Raw genomic sequence first — 18125 nt, 5'->3', positions numbered from 1 at the left:
GCACTTTATGACTGAGCATTTATCCGAGAGACAAAGTGATAAACGGTGAAACGGCCGTCAGGGTCGCGACCCCTCGACTCAACAACGATGAAGTGGTCCAACTACTGAAGTGAAAGGTCGAAGGTCAACTGACACGGGGTCTGGGACGAGGGAGGAGAAAGTGTTGCTGAAAGAAGAAGCTCGTCTACGTTTAAAGAACTGGTTTGCTGTTATTAGAAATGTTGTTTTTTTCTATATTCAAAAATAATGAAGTGAATCAAAGTGAATCAATAAACTAGACTCAACCTACCGACACGAACAAGACTCAAAACAAAAATGTACGTAATTTGAGGAAGGATGTTATTATTATTGTCATTATCGATTATTCTGCTGATGATTTTCTCAATTATTCCATTAATAGTTTTGCCTGTAAATTGTTTGAAATCGTAGAAAAAAAAACACTTTTACGTCTTGTTTTGTCAAAAGCTTAAAATATTTTTTGAATATTTTCAAACTTGCGCTTTAAAACCAAAGAGCAAAAGTATTCTGTGAACGGTAACAAGTGAATATTTAGAAAATGATTAACCAATTATCAAAGTACTTGACTTGAGACCTCCGTGTTTATTAGCTGGACTGAACTGAAAGACAATTATGAATAATTCTTCCCAGTGAAACCAGGTGAAATAAATCCCTCAGTCGTCTACAACGTGAACGTACATGTTCGTATTGTTTATCTCCGAAGTCAGAGTTTCTCCAGGAAACTGGTGAAAGACTTGGATGAACTCCAAGGACCAGCTATTTTAAAACCTTTTCCTTTCCTCCTCTGTTAACTTATTCATGATTCACCAACAACCCCGAAAAACAAAAAACAGAAGGTCTTGCAGTTTATTTTGCCTCGATCCCTTTTCTCTCTCTGGGTTTTGGGCTGAGTCAGAAATTCCGCCCGGGCTTTGCTGGAAATCCTCGGAGTTTTGTGCTAAATGTTAATTTCACAGGCGGGGACGCGACATATTTCATAAAAGATGCTCCTCCATCTTTACGGGGGGCAATAACAGACGTCCACTGGCCTGCACGCCAGAGGAATTAGCACAATATATCTGCTGGGATCACAGGCGTGTTGATCAATACCAGTGACTGGACCATTACTCAGACTCCGCGATAAGACTTTTGGCTCCCGACGTTCCCAATTTCAAGCTGTCTGCCGCTTCAGAACAAAACCCTGCTGGACTTTGGGGGGAAAACTCCCAAAAGTCATGAATTATTTGGCACCTTTAGTCACAGAAGAGTCCCACCTCGGTTTTTAGGGCAGGCGGATGAATAAAAGCCGAGAGTGACACTGTGAGAGGCCGGAGGATAAATATAATCCAGCACAGGAGCAGGAAAACAACAACGTTGCAGTGCAGCGGCAGCGAGAGAGTGTTTTCTTTCATCTTCCTCTACTTCATTAGATTTGAACTAACTTTCAACCGAAAGAAAATCAAAGCTGGTTTAAAGTCAAATCTGCTAACGCATCATTTCCTGCACAAAAAAAACTTTATTATCCTGTGTTCTTTTTATTTGCTAACGAAGATTTATAATCAGATTTTTCTGCTGACATATTCTCTCATTAAGCCGAACAAATCCAGCAAACACATAGAAACATTAGTTTTTATTTGTAGTCGTGTCTCTCACCACCAGAATTAACCGATAACGCCTTTTCCCTCCGGGTTTGGTCTCCTCCAGGAAGAACGTCTGTCGCTTTACCTGCTAAATGCTCAACTTTCTTCCTCATTTAGTTGCGAAACAGAGTTTGTTTGCTCTTTGACACTGAGCAGGGAGTAAACTGGCGGTTTATCACAACTTATTTAAGCTGCTGATGTAGAATTGGGGGTGTGGTCTGACAGAGCTCAGACTAGCTGTCAATCAAACTGTATCCAAGCCACATCATGTATTGAAGAAGTCTTGAAAGTAGAGATTGACCCATAAACTGCTCAGGAAAAATGTTTTACTGACATTATAAAATCAAGTGAGAAGTGGAGTCACGTTCTCACAGAGTCGCCCTCTGCTGGTCAGTACACAGAAGACAGGCTTCAGGCTCAGACTGCCGTATTTGAAGTTATAAGTAGCACATCAATGCTTAGGTTATGGCCCAAAAAAAATCAATTCCTCTTTGAATCCAACTGACGTGATGAAATTCCGACTGGAGCAGATTCCCTGACAGTAGAAATTCATTGAAGAAACTGAGGTCTAATGCGAAGAGGGACTTGAACTTCGACAGGTGGTTCCATGCTAATGAAACATCCAACGTGCGACCTTGGCCCCAAATTTAGATGATTAGAACGGGAACCTGCTGCGCTCTGGGCCTCGATGACTACGATCAAAGTCCCAGTGAATCCACACTCTGCATTAAATGTTTCATTCGTGACTTCACATCTCAGGAAGCTCATTCAAGTTGAGGTCTGGTTCTGACGCTTCTCGACCATAAAACAACAACTGACAAGAGTTTGAAATGAGAAGAAGAAGAAGAAGAAGTCCATCTACCTGCGGACAGACAGTATCTCCCTCCTCCTCACTTATTTTACATTTAAGCTTCAATTAATGACTTTTACCGAGACGTTGTTGAAGCTTTGGGGGGGAAATGAATCCGCGCTCCGTTGTAATTTAGTTGCCCGGTGGAGCTTTTCAATCAAAGGCGACGCTTCCTCCTCAGAGACGCGTTTAACTGAGGCGTTCCAGAAACAATTAGAGCGGGGGAAGGAAGAAGCGGCGAGCCGGCGCGCGGACAGATGCACCGCAGCTAAAGAGCCATAATAACAATTACGGCAAACTATTCATCCATCTCGCGTCGGTTTACCGCCGAACGCTCTGGAGGTTTGTGGCACTAATTCAATAAATTACGTGTGACCGCCGGAGGCGTCCACTTTGTTTTTTTTAAAACTCTCTCGCCTCAAGGTCAAGAAACAAAACGCAGACTTTCTCCACAGAGAAGGTTTGTCCGTGTACAACTTTTCTATCCATGTGTCCCTCCCCCCTCCCCCCTCGTCCACAAACAGCTGACATCTTTGCGGCGGGGCCGGATGTGGCCGTGATAAAGGAGCGTTCCCCCTGCTGGTATCAATCACTGCCAAGCTCCTGTTCTCAGGGGCTCCACAGATCACGAGCTGCGCGTCGTCTACGGAGACAGGACGAGGCCATAGGAGGCGCTCGCTGTCGGCTCCCATCACCGACGAGCGCGGCCGACGAGGCGCTGGCGCTCTTCGCGTCGTCAGGCTGATCAAGTTCACTTCAGACCAATTGCGTTCCGTTTCCTGGAAATATCAACTTCACTCCTCTGCCCACTCGTGATGTAACGTCCGTCCTGTCGAACTGCGTCAACTCACAAAACCAGGACGAGGCGCGACGACCTCCGCGCCGCAGGCCGCGTCTCGACCCATCGTCCCTCCGCTCGACTTACTCTTCAGGACGTTTCACGTTATAGTTTGAGTCTCTATCTCTTCTTATTATCCGTCTTTCATAACAATGTCCTCCTTTATTCCAGTTGTGAACCTGCTCATCAATCCTAACTGCTCCGTCTCACGTCAGCAGCCTCCACGTTCCACCTTTTCTCATCGTCCTGACGCCGTACGTTATCCGTTGACACGCTCGCCGCCCCTCGGGTGTGCGTGTTACATATGTCTGACTCTCTCTGTCCAACTCTGTGTGTGTGTTTAAATCAGTCCTGCGAGATGCGAGCGGATGGACACACGCCACTGAGCACGAGAAAAATGGGAGCGAGCAGACCTGATCTCTCCCGACTCGCCGAGGCTTCGGGTTGATTTGATCAGCTGCGAGCTGCCGGATGACGGCTCGCGACCAGACAGAGAAACTGTGCGTGCGTGCGTGCGTGCGTGCGTGCGTGCGTGCGTGCGTGCGTGCGTGCGTGCGTGCGTGCGTGCGTGCGTGCGTGCGTGCGTGTGTGTGTGTGTGTACCGGCCGGTCGTAACTTGTTATTCATTGGCTGCCGACTGCAACAGACTTTACTCTTTGTCGTCCGTCGACAGACTCAGGGATGTTCGTCATCAACTGTTTCAATGTTCACAGACAATAGGAATTTTGATTCTAGGAGTTAAAATAAAGTTTGTTCAGGTCTGACAGTTAACAGACTGTTCACGTTTTGCTCAGTCATCTCTAATTTTTGCCCATCATCCTCCAAATGAGCCAGAGATGAGTTTCTGATCGTCCCGCCACACCGACTCTTTGTCTCTGTTGTCTTAATAAATGACTGACGCCGGAGGTTAATGGGAATTCACCAAACATCTCATTGGGGGGGGGGGGGGGGAGTTAATGGGAGAGTTCGCCACAGTGAGTGCGACTCAAGGTTAATGGAGGATTTCTGGAGAAACACCTGAGAGGATGAAATTGGGAAATTCACTACGGAGGAAATTACAGTTCTGAAGTCGCTGAAGCGAGACTTTCTTTAATAATCACCTGGGAAACGGAACAAAATGGCAATTTAACACCGGTAATGATGAAAACAACGCGGCTCGCTCCATCGGCCCGTGGAACGCAAACTAATGGCGGATTTTATATACGACGACGAGGACAACGGCTCAGGGATCGTGACCTGCGTTTGTGAAACAGAAGATATGGTCGCTCCGTTATCTCTTTACATTTAAAGGATTTTGATTTGGGGTTTTTTTGAGAAGGAAGGAAGCTGCATCTATAAATACAGTTAAACACACAAATACGTGACGCACACGCACAAATCCACCGAGCTGCTGCCAGATGACTGACTCCCAACCAGAAACACAAAGGAACATTTCCGAACACACACACACACACACACACGTCCGTGTGCACGTGAAGCACCTCGGGAGGGATTCTCATCACCGCTCAGCCTGTCAGAGCCTCGACACACACACACACACACACACACACACACACACACACACACACACACACACACACACACACACACACACACACACACACACACACACACACACACACACACACACACACACACACACACACACACACACACACACACACACACACACACACACACACACACACACACAGTGGCCTTGCGGGAATCTCGCAACGCAAACATCAGCTCGGAAAAAAAACCTTCAACTGACAAAAAATTACATTATTTGTTTTTCTACTCGTACCAAGTTTCTGAAAGTCGATAAAAATGAAACCTGATACTTTTTTCTTCTTCTAATTTTTTTTCACCAGCGTCATGAAACCAGTCCAGTAAATAAGCGCCTGTTTTGTTAATTTGTAAGTTCTGGATATCCAGGCTTCCTGTTACCATGGTGACAGAAGGGTTTCAATTCAGACCATATTTTTAAAAGTCTAGACGTTGTTATTGTTTTTTTACCTGCAATTCACCAAAATGACTTCTCCCGGTGATTCAGCCTCAGGTCCACGTCCTCTATTAAACTGATTGCGCACATTTAGGCTGCGGACACAAACTACACAACCACAGGGAAAAGATGCAACCGTATACATATCAATACATCTACAGGATGTTGATTATAGAAAATGTAAAGGATTGATGTCATATTTCTGATTTTACGCATCCTCAGTTCCGACAGCAGACTTATGAGTTACACGTACAAGGCAACTGACTGTTGCATAACGTCTTCTGAAAGAAGAACTACTGTACAGAGGTGCATTATGGGAAATATAGGATCAGGATAACTGCGTTTCACTTTTGTTCAAAATTCTTCTCTTGTGGTACAAAACTAAAAATCCAGTCTTTAAAATCCCGGCTTCGAAAACATCTATTTTAATGATTTTATAATCAAGTTTGTTTGTTTTTAAATGTAATAAACTAGTAGTCCTGATACACGGCCGAAGAAACTACAATAAAAAATATATATATACCTTTAAATAAATCAAGCATTTATATCTTGATATGAAACTACTCATAAAGTCAACAGAGAAACCGAAACAGTTCTTTTCCACGAACCCGTTTGACCCGTGTGGTTAAACATCCACATTCTTAAATAAGTGAATCCAACAAACCACTGAATTGTTTCATGAATCTCACAGTGGAACCATATTTTCTTTTCAAAGTCAATAATACCGACGGCGATGGAGCCGCGTGACAAAGGAAAACAAGCGACTGTGTTTAATAAAAAGAATTTTGTGGTTTTCCCCAAAACTGTAATGGAGGAGACTTTGGTCTTGGATGATCGGCCGGTTTGAAAACGGTCTGAACATCTGACGGTTGTGATTCTTCTTCTCAGATCTGAACAATAACTTTGGTGAAGTGATGGAAACGACGAACGAAGACACAAGCTATTTGGAAATAATCCCTTCTGGTGTTGATGGTGAAAATCTCGACTCGGTCCGACTCTCTCTCTCTCTCTCCATCTGTCTGACAGGCTACATGTCTGGTAATTAACATCAACGCCTTATCGGTCGGCCGCACACTTGGGCGAGCGACATCCACTGTCACAGAGACAAAAGAGAGAGAGGGAGCTGTGACTCGGCTCTATCTACAGAACCACTGATAGTGGTTCTGTAGATAGGAGGCCACAGTTAAAACCCAGCGAGTGGCGACAGATGCCTGTTGTCAAAAATCAGTGCGTGCGTGCGTGCGTGCGTGCGTGCGTGCGTGCGTGCGTGCGTGCGTGCGTGCGTGCGTGCGTGCGGCATCTGGGCCTTTCAAAGGAATTCGTTTTCCAATATACAGCCTGCCGAGGGTCCAATTTCCTGAACCGCGCAGGATGGCGGAGGGGTGTGAGTGTGCGCGTGTGTGAGTGTGTGTGTGTGTGTGTGTGTGTGTGTGTGTGTGTGTGTGTGTGTGTGTGTGTGTGTGAGCATCAATTTGAGCTCTAGACATTGAAAGTCGGGAGATTTTGGGAGATGCGTCACTCACATGGTGACAGTTAGAATGATCACCCTAACCCTGTCCAGTCATATATTCGCAGTATTGCTGCATTGATTAATATTCCTCCTCTCCTCTCCTCTTCCACTGAAGCTGAATGTCTTGTTGTCCTGTTTATTATTTTCAAATCCGATTTAATTAGAATACATTTTCATTTTTGCTTTTAACTGTCGCTTCCTCCGCGTTTCCAAACCTGCCTCTCGCCCCATGTTTCACCGTTTCAATTATCCCCGAGTCGGAGTCTTTGATGTTCCACACTCGGCCTGTGGATTCCCAAAAAGAAAACCACACGACCACGTACAAAGACGAAGCTCGTCGACGGCGTCGCGTCGCCTCGGGTTTGTCTCGCGACTGAGCGTGTCCACGTCGCTGTGACCTGGAGATGTGACGAACGAGGGATGAAATCTGCTCCAGTCGGAGGAGACTCACACTCACTCAGGAGTTGAACACGATATCTTGGCGTGAAAATGAAAAAGACGAGCTGACAAGCGTCACATCGATCACACGTCAAGGATCTTCGAGAAGAACCAATTCATTGATTGATTAAGAACATAATCAGCAGGAAAACCAGATTCTTTTCTTTTAAGCTTCAGGCTCGGTCCAAATCTGCAGATGTCAAGCACGGGAAGAAAACATCAGCTGCTGTTTTTCAACTGCATCTAAAAAATCTGAGTTTGACCTCCAAGATGCTCGTCCGACGGATTTCTGGCAAAAACAGAACAACAAAGACTTCTTCATAAACTTCCTGCCGGGGAGGAGTTTGTTTGGGAATCTGTCGCAGGTCGGAGCGACCGCACGCCGATACGAGTCGGACGCACCCACGGGCGTCCTTGAGAAACAACCCTGAAGAGAGCGAGATTAATATTATTTTTATTTTCTTTCTGTTGCTGACATTGACGTCCTCCTGTTTGGCAGCTCACACACACTAACACACACACACACTTGAGTTAATGAGATCCAGCGTCAGTCTGCCACGTCTGAGTCACACACATGTTCCATCCCAGATCCATTTCCACTTCGAACCCCCAGTGACCTTCGCTGTGACCTTGAACAACACGAGTCTAAAGCCGCCGCTTGACGACGTGTGATCATCGTCACATTATGAAGAACACATATATATATGTGTGAACACATAGTTATGGACAATATATTCAATTTTTATTATTCTGTCGTCCATCTTGAGACAAACGCGCGACAGGCTCTACGTTGTGACAGGATTCACCCGTCGGTTCCAAAACGACCTCGTGGTTCGACACCCGTCTCGTCAAGTGGCTCCGATCGACCGCTGATGTTTTTTCTGACCGAGTCGTCGTCCGCACATTCCTCCACAATCAGACCTGCGGCCGCCGTCTCGTCTCCGTGTGCATCTCATTTATCAACCGCTCTGTCATTTCAACGTCACATTAAAACTCGTGTCCACCGGTCCTCATCTATTTCTCTAACGCAGCTCGTAAACAGTGAATATTATGATTTGTCAGGGCAACAAATTAAAAAGTGAAAATGCCCCTTTAAACAACACGAGTCCATGTTTTCTTTTGTCAGGAGGGACGGGCGTTTGGTCTTCCTCGATAAACATGAAGAAGAAGAAAAATCACATTCCAGAGGGAGGAGGAGGAAAGACAATAGAAAAACGATGATTCAAAAAAAGGAGAAGAAGAAGAAGAAGAAGAAGAAGAAGAAGAAGAAGGGCGATGGGGTGGAAAGTTAGAAAGAAAAAAAAGAGGAATGAAAAGAATGTAACAAGGAGGAAGAAGGAGGAGGGAAAGGTGAGAGGAGTAAAGCAAGGAAAGGGAATGAAACGAGAGGAGAGGAGAGGATAAAGAGGAGGAGGGAGAAAATGAAAAGAAGAGGGGAAAAGGGAAGAAGGAGAGAGAGAGAGAGAGAGAGAGAGAGAGAGAGAGAGAGGGCGTTTCTGGCAGCGGGCAGTTTCCATTACTGGCAAAATAAACTGATACCATATGACTAATCACCTCATAACTGGAGCAGGAATTTACTACCACACACACACACACACACACACACACACACACACACACACACACACACACACACACACACACACACACACACACACACACACACACACACACACACACACACACACACACACACACACACACACACACACACACACACACACACACACACACACACACACACACACACACACCAGAGTGGAGGAGGAAAAGAACGGGAAGGAAGAAACGGGACGAAAGTCAAAGAGAGGAACGAGCGGAGGAGAAGATTTTCCTTTGCTCCGGACAAACGAACGAGAGGAATCACAACAACAACAACAACAACAACAACAACAACAACAACGACGACGGGAGGGAAAGAAACGAGCGACAGCTGGAAGCAGAAGAGAAGAGCCGCTGATTATAAACAGAACATGTTACAGGAAGACAAATCAAAAAATAAAATCTGTAGATCTGTCGACAAATATTTCACTGACGAGGTTTTAAAATCAGCGAACAGTCGTGGGTCCGGATCTTATCCAGTGACTCGTTGGCAGATGACACGAGTGTGAGATGTTGGTGTCCTCCGATACAGTAACTCCATCAGTACATTCACGCCTTGAACCACTTGGAGACTTTCAATGTGAAGCATGTGCAGGAAGCGCTGAGGCCACGAGAAGTCAACAGTCAACAGGAAACAGAGCGGCTTCAAAATAAAATGTGACTGATGTGGGAAAAAAAAACAACTGGGAATTTTCCACCCTGGGGGAAGATCCGCCGCGCCTGCTGTTACGTTCACACACGAACAACTTCTGAGTTTTAAACTGTTTCGGACGCTGATTTACATTTTACTTTTCAAAGTAAAAGTCTAAACTTTGCGGGACGTTAATAGAAAGAAAAGTCAGAGGGAGCGAGAAGAAAAGAAAAAAAGATGAGAGGCCGAGAAGGAGGAAAGAAAAAAGAAAGAGGAAGAGCAGAGAGCCAAATCATGCAGGGTCAAACGGGCATCAGGCCAACAGACAGGAAGTGGAACACACACACACACACACACACACACACACACACACACACACACACACACACACACACACACACACACACACACACACACACACACACACACACACACACACACACACACACACACACACACACACACACACACACACACTGTAACCATCACTGTCAAATCTAAATATAAAGATATGAACACAAAACCCAGAACAAAACGTACATTCAGTAACTCCTACTTACACTGCAAAATAAACAAAAGGCCAACACACACACACACACACACACACACACACACACACACACAGCTTCATGTGACGCCGACCAAGAGCACCAGGTCGAGGACGACTCGCCATCGAAAAACCAAAACAGAAACGAACGCGGCTCCAGAGGAAGAAGTCCAGGAGGTCGTCACATTCCTGTGTGAGCAGCATTTCAGTGAGGTCAAAGGTCAACGCGACAGGCCCACACGTGTATTTTTAATAAAAACTTATTAAAGCTGCTGTGACAGATGTGATGGAGGTCACGTGATCCTCACAGATGTTTTCACAATGGACATTTCAAGGTTTTGTGACGCGCCCGTGGAAAAACAACCGCTAAGTGTCAGCGGCAAGCAATGAAGCAAATGTTGATCCCGAGCGGGGATGTAACCAGGTTCTGCTTATGAAAATCAAATTTAACGTATTTCTTATTGTTTTTCATTTGCAGCAGAGGTCGTGAAAGAGAAAGACGATCGCGTGTTTGCTTACGACGACGGCAGCGGCGAGGGAGCGAGCGAGGGAGTGAGGGAGGGAAACTCAAAGAGTCACAGGAGTTGAACAGATGCTCACCCAGCAGGTTAACAGTCCAGGACAACGCACACACACACACACACACGGGGGGGGAGCCACACCTCGCAGTGTGTCAACAGCGACTCTGTTAAACTGGTTTATTCACGGGCAACACACTGTGTCGCATTCAGTAGAAGTTTCTGACTGTCACTGATTAGAGTCAAGTGTGTATGTGTGTGTGTACGTGTGTGTGTGTGTGTGTGTGTGTGTGTGTGTGTGTACGTACGTGTGTGCGTGTGTGTACGTGTGTGTGTGTGTATGTGTGTGTGTGTGTACGTGTGTGTGTGTGTGTGTGTGTGTGTGTGTGTGTGTACGTACGTGTGTGCGTGTGTGTACGTGTGTGTGTGTGTGTATGTGTGTGTGTGTGTACGTGTGTGTGTGTGTGTACGTGTGTGTGTGTGTGTGTGTACGTGCGTGTGTGTACGTGTGTGTACGTGTGTGTGTGTGTGTGTCCCAAGCAGCCAAATGGGAAGCACTTGACAAACATTACGGAGACCGTCCACAGTGAACAAACTGTTCCACCTCGACCTCGACTTCCCTCTGACACTGTTCAAGTCGATTTAGAGTTAAAGACGAATATTAACCGGCACAGGCGGAAGAAAATAAAATAAAAGAAGTCAACTTCGCCGTCTGCAATCAGCGAGCGAGTGATAACTTCACCGCGCGACCCGCCGACGCTTATTGATTGCCACAAACGGTGCATACGCTTACTGGTAAACACATCATCGCTCCGTATGAATTCAGGTGGAGGGAGGTTATTTATATACACATCAGCCAAAAAGATATCTAAAGTACCGAGGAGGGATGTAGCGATCGAGAGAGAGACACGTGGGAAAGTCCTGAAAATGAAATGATAAATAAACTTGACTGAGAGAAAATAGCGGCGAGGAGAGGTTTGAGGTGCTGGGGGGTTTCCTGTGGTGGAGACCAGGGGTCACACTGCAGCCGTGAGAACACACACACACACGCACACACACACACGCCCTTACACGCACACACACTTCATATTTCGGTTACATGTATTTCAGAGAAGGTGTCTTTGCGCAACCACTCAGCGCCCGTCTTTCTATGAGTCCTGCGAAAGAAAAAAGACACATCTGACCTCCGACCACATGTGAACAGTCCGCCGCGCGCACACACACACACACGCACACGCGCACGCACGCACGCACACACACACACACTCACACACACGGGCCTCCACGCAGGTCTTAGGTGTGAATGCGTCCTGAGTGTGCGATCACACGCCGCCACAACACGTCGTACACGATGACGAAGAAAAAATGTGAACATGTGGATTAGATAGAAGCTTACAGACTTTCAACACGGTCCCTAACAAAGTGGGTGGAGCTCGTGTGATCGGGAAACGCTTCTGAAAAACTGTGCACTGAAGCAGCAGAGATGGTCATACGGACGACTTTGCACCAATGGGCTGTCGTCTCCAGTTCGATCAATCGAATTCTCTTTCTTTAGAAGAAGAGATCTCCATCAAAAGAGTTCCGGGATGAATCCGTTACTCTGGGTAAACGACAGAGCTGGTTTGTATAAAGTTTGTTTATTTGAAGTTTGATATTTTGGTCAAAGTCGGATTTTTGCAGCTTAAAAAAAAAAACTCTGAACACTTTGCTCTTTGTCCGCAGTTCACGTCGGGTGAGAGCGAGATCGCAAAATAGCGACACAATACGAGCTTTCAGAGAGGTCTGCTGGCAGTCAGATGTCACATCACCCAGCTTCTTAACAGACCGTGAACCGGTTCCTCCTCTTCCTCTTCCTCCTCCTCCTCCTCCTCCTCTGCACTGCAGCTGACGACGCGACGCTCCCGGTGTGAAAGAGCTTTTTAATTAGAGCCCACACACACACACACACACTCCTTTTAATCGTTTTCAGCCACGTCGGTGGTTGTTTCTCTAGCTGCTCTTCACGCAGGCGCCGAGGTCCGGACGTCGTCCTGAGCTCCTCCGGAGAGGCGGCGCGTGGGAACGCTGTTGTCGCGTAGAGGTCGTGTTTGTAAACTGGTCCCGAGACCTCATTCAGAGGAACGTGTTGTGTTCAGATGCATTGTACAATAAAGTCGTCAACATCGTATAATCTAACTCTCGCCCAACGTCTTCGTTGGTCCCCGTTGAATAAACTACTGAATTAAACTCAACGTATCTGAAGTTCGGTGAAACGACTCCGCTGTCGACCAACACGGACCAAAACGAAACCGGGGGAATTCCCCGCAGCCGGAGATCAACATTCATGCTCCGCTCGCTCTTTCGTCTCCTCACAAATCCCCCAAGGGAAGAAATGAAAACTGAAAGACTTCCACCGACCGACGGGGCGACAGAACGACACCAAAACCAAGATGTGTTGGTTACAGTTGCTTTTTTAACATTTACTTTTAAGAAGGAAATGTTTTTTTCTCTATTAAATAATTCAATAAAAAGTCAGGTTGGCACAAAATGTTTGATTATATTCACATGTCGGGTCGAATGTGAGTGAAAAACATTTCACTGATCGGAGGAAAACTTTGGGCCAAAGAGAAAGTGAAGTGTGTCAGGAAGCTTCCTTCCTTTACCTCTTATCTGCCTGACCTATCTGAACAAACAGCGAGCGGTCAAGGTACAACACACACACACACACACACACACACCTGCAACTGTGTCTACTGCAAACACAACCTTCGGACGCTCCCTTGAAATACAAACACATTGGACATATGCTCCGTTGCTAATGGACACACACACACACACACACACACACACACACACACACACACACACACACACACACACACACACACACACACACACACACACACACACACACACACACACACACACACACACACACACACACACACACACACACACACACTTGATGTCACATGATGTTTAACTCTGCTCCAGGTCAAAAATCAAGGTCGGACCGGGAGACTTTTATGCAACAACGCCGGAAATGGGAGTTACAGTATAAAAACATATTTACCACAACAGAAGTGGATTTAATATTTATCAGCGTGAGCAGGTTTCTCAGATGTTCAGGCGACACCTCTCACTTTCTTCTTTGGTTCGTCCAACAACCCCAAAAAGAAGTTAAATGAACAACAAGTGTGGCACGAAGGAAAGTATCAGATCTTCACACCAGAGAATCTGGAACGAGGGGAACTGAAGGACGGACGTACGACTCCGTCATCCATCTCATAACATCCATCTCATTGGGGGGGTTTTCTCTTCTCTTCTTTCGGATTCAAAAGACAACAACCGGCGCAACATTCCCAGTGATGCACCGTCAGCGTTAGCGGCAGTTACTTTACAGCTCGTGGTCATTTGACACAAAGCATTCCTTTGGGTTTTTATTGGCCGACGGCGCGGCGACGACTCAGTTGCCGGTTTCATTACGACGCTGGGACTTTGCTGCGGCCCAGTGATCCACTTCCTAACAGACGCTCGACGCAGGTCTCAAGGACGAGCGGATCCGAAGAGTTCGCCGCGACCATCGTCCTCATCCTGCAGGCGGCGCCGTCGTCTTCACCGCCAACGAGCCAACCGGTTCATTTCAGACACGTTCCGGAACTTCATGTTCCGAAAGAAACATCTCGAGGAAAATACTTCTCAGTTCTGACATGTAACTGAGGTTAACGCAGCATCGACGCTATAACCTACGGACCTGAGAAACGCCCCGGACCTGCGAGGAGTTCCGGACCTCGATTGGGTTCGAACCACTGGGTTTTTTGGCCGTAAGCAAATAGTTCGGAACCTGGAAAGGCAGAGTTGTGCTTGTAAAGTTAATCCATCTGCGAAAGTTTCCGGAATGCGCTGGTTCGAGCTTCTCAAGCGCGAGGATTTCGCAGCTTTTCTTCGTCACAGCTCATGAAACATCTAAAGCTGTGGGTTTCACGGGGTCGTTCTTCACTACATTCCCTTTTTCAACATGAATCATACGCAAATCATCGGCACACTAAAGATCATAAAACCTTCGGGAAAGAGGAGCTGCAAAGAGAAAACTCTTGACGTGCATCCGTCTCTCAGCTGAATGAAGCTCCAGCCCGCACACTGGACTTTAACAGCCAGAAGAGCAACTCATTACAGGCATTGTATGAAAATGAGATGAAAATGTAAAAAAGAAAAAGTAAAGACAAGCTGCTGGCTGGAATCATTAGACCGAGGGTTCACTGCAGCTCTCCTCCCCCGATCCTTTTTGTCTTCTGCAACTCTTGTCATGTTTTCTATTCTTCACCGAGCCGGTGGCGGCGGCGGCGGCGGCCTTTTATTCTGTTAATGATCACGCCGTCTCTTTGCAGAACGACGCCTCACGTCTCTGAAGAAAAGACACAAAAGGGACTGACGTGACCCCGAATTAACAGCGAGGGAGAAAAGACGCACACGGAAAATACACCAGGTCGCTAAACGGCCCCTCGTTCTTCATTCAGCGGAGACACGTCCATCTTCATGAACTCTGTGTGTGTGTGTGTGTGTGTGTGTGTGTGTGTGTGTGTGTCGTGATGGAGACGTTAAAGGGCGTCGGGGGTAGAATAAATGACGGCTGATGGTTTGGGCATTGCCCACGTGGGAGTTTCGAGAAAAACCGACGCACAAATCGCTCCATCAGCGAGACGACGTGATCCGACTTGATGCGTTACGTTGCGCTTTGTTTCTCCTTCCTCTCCCGAGACGGAGCAGGAGGAAACGACGGGAATGTGTTTGAGGCACGAAAACCTCATGCCGGCCAAACGTCAATTTACATTTCTGCATCTCTCAACGTTAAACGCTGCCTGGGAGAAAAACAATCCGAAAGACACGGTGACGCGTTACCGATGACTTGATGACACGTCTCATTTAGTTCCCATGATCCCTGATCCGTGTTTTTTTCTAAGATTCATCTGCTTTATTCCGCTCGACGAAATGTGCCGAACAAACGTCAAGAAACTACTACTCAAGAATTCAGCAACAAAATACTGAATATTGGCAACGTTGGAATAGAGATATTGTTGTTTAAGTGTCGACCTGGCCTGTATGGATATGTCCGCACCTATGGTTCTATCTAACGAAGGTAATCTCTTTCCAGAAAAGCGTGTTTTGTTTTTTATAAATCTGCCTCGACGTTTTTCCGAAGCTAAAGAAAACGGACGTCAGGAGATCGAATATTTAAAGAGTTGTCAGGCTTGAATATTTTTTTATTTCCTTTTCATTTTCTGCATCGCATTCAGGAAGAGCTTCTGCAGAACAGAAAAGATTGATGCTTCTGACTCGGGTGGAAGTCGCAGTCGGTTCTTTTTCTTCTTCTTCTTTTTTTAATATACGACGCAGCCCGTGTGAGTCAGTGTCTTCTTGGGATGTGAAGGACGCTCCAGATAAACACCTCAGCGACGTGTCACAGGAGTTGCGGGAAGAAAAGAGTAGTCGAATCTGGAGGTTTGATCCCTTTGAGAGAAGAGTTGTGACTGACAACTGACCAGTAATGTTGTTCTTTATCCCCGACGTTGTTCACCAGACTGAAACACATCGTGAAACATCAGCGTTCTTTTAATTGCATTTAAAAAATATCTTTAGTTTCTCATCATCTGAAACCCGACAAAACAAAAGTAGGTTAATGACTTCCATGTCAAAGTCGTAAAAAATCCAATATGTCCACGTTAGGATCGGCAATGACGCGTACCTTCGTGCAAACACCTCGCACTGCATATGTTATCATATTCCACTGCTCGTATCATGTAGCATGAGGGAAAAGAGGGAAAAAAATTCTCCTGCCAAGGACGACAGGAAAACACAAACCACACTGACACAAATCTGAAGATTAAAAGTGAGTGAACCCCGACTGTCCTGACCCCTGTGACCTCCGAGCTCGACAACTTCCTGTGTAACATCGCCGCGACACGGAGAAAGAAGAAGAACCTTTCCCGAGGGTTTTCCCAATGGCTCAGTCTTCACTTGGTCTCGCTGCCATGTCATTTGATTTCATGGCATGAAGACACTTGTTTCATTTCATTTTTTTTGAAACAGGAGCTCAAAAAAACTAAACTACTGCTGATATTTGGAACTAACTATGGAACAAGAACAATCTGTGAGTTATTGCTGCTCCTCCAGTTTCTAGAGAAGTCAACACAAAAGTTATTTCTAAAGTCGCAGCATCGACAAAATGACGCAGCGGATGATTCACGAAGTCTGAGCCGACTGTGTGAATCATGACGTCCGTTTGTCTGTTTTCTTGTGTTTTCAGATTAACAGCTTCTCCTTTCTTTAACGACGAGGAGAAAGGGAAGCCGGAGGCAGCGACTTATACCTGCGACCCTTTTGCTGCATCGCCTGGTTTCACATCACGACGAATTGCCTCCTTCCAGATCAGAGCAAAGTGCAGTTGGAAAAAATAAAAACAAAGAGAGAGGAAAAAGCAAATATCAAGACGGCCGGAGCTGAAATCCCAAACTGGTCCGTCGGCACCAGGTCGTCCCGAAGCATCCAGTGTAGGAACGCGTCGAGCTTTCCACATCGTGAATGTCACGGGAATAAGTCAAAGAAACAGAGGTCCTTGTCCTTTCGAGTTTCCTTCTTTCTCGCCTTCGAGAAATACTGGCGTTGGAACAAACCCCTGAAGGAACCGCTGCTCGGGTAACGAGAGACACTTTGTCCTCGAGGCCGTTCGACGTAAACCTCGACCTCTCACTGGTTTTAAAACAAGACGAGCTCACAAAAGGAGGTGAGGCGGGGGTTTGTGTTGTGGGTTCAATGATGAGCTCCTTTGAAAGAACGTTATAGTGCCTTTGGAACTATCGGCAGCTGGAACATTTAAAGAACTTTCTGAATGAACACTGGAAGTCTGAGTCGGGAGTTTGCTGCAAATTTCCGTAGACACTTTTGATCCGATTTCTGACAAAAGAACTATTGCCTCATTGTGCCATTTATGCAACAAGTACACCAAAAAACTGCAAATACCTTGGAAACGTGAATTGAAATGAGAAACACGACCGTTTGGACAATTTTCCATCAATTGAAGGGACGCTGGAAGTCCGAGTCGGAAGTTTGCTGCAAGTTCTGCGTTCTTAAGAAGTTTATAGCCAAATTTGAGTCACTTTTGATTGTCATTGTGCCATTAATGCACAATTTATAAACTTCGATGAGCGCCAAGTCAAATTTCCATTTCTCAAACTGAAGCTGGAAGTCTGAAGTTTGCTGCAAGTCTACAAATAAAAAGTCTTGCCTCTTCATTCCATTTATGCAACAAATACACAAAACTGCAAATACCTTGGAAACATGAATTGAACAAGAGCGTCAGGGTCGCCGCGGTACCAAATTCTAGACTTCGATACGAGCCTAGTGTGAAAGTCTTTTGACAACCCTCAGTTTGGACAATTCTCCATCAATTCAACAGACGCTGGAAGTCTGAAACATGGAGTGAGTGGATGAAGCGTTGGAGCAGCTGACGGCTGAGTTATCACGAACCATAAGGACAAACTACCTGTGATGGTTTTTACAGCTGCAGAGCGGTGGAGGCGATTCTGATCCATTA

General features: G+C 46.1%; 1 protein-coding gene across 3 annotated transcripts in view; it reads right to left on the bottom strand.

The window, feature by feature from the left end:
* Positions 1-18125, bottom strand: part of LOC118289320 (plexin-B2) — a 90815-nt gene that overhangs the window by 71371 nt on the left and 1319 nt on the right. The window lies entirely within an intron of this gene.

The sequence above is a fragment of the Scophthalmus maximus genome, chromosome 12 (assembly GCF_022379125.1).
Source record: "Scophthalmus maximus strain ysfricsl-2021 chromosome 12, ASM2237912v1, whole genome shotgun sequence".
Lineage (NCBI taxonomy): Eukaryota > Metazoa > Chordata > Actinopteri > Pleuronectiformes > Scophthalmidae > Scophthalmus > Scophthalmus maximus.
The sequence above is the reverse complement of the archived record's forward strand: the minus strand, read 5'-3'. Positions and strand labels throughout refer to the sequence as shown.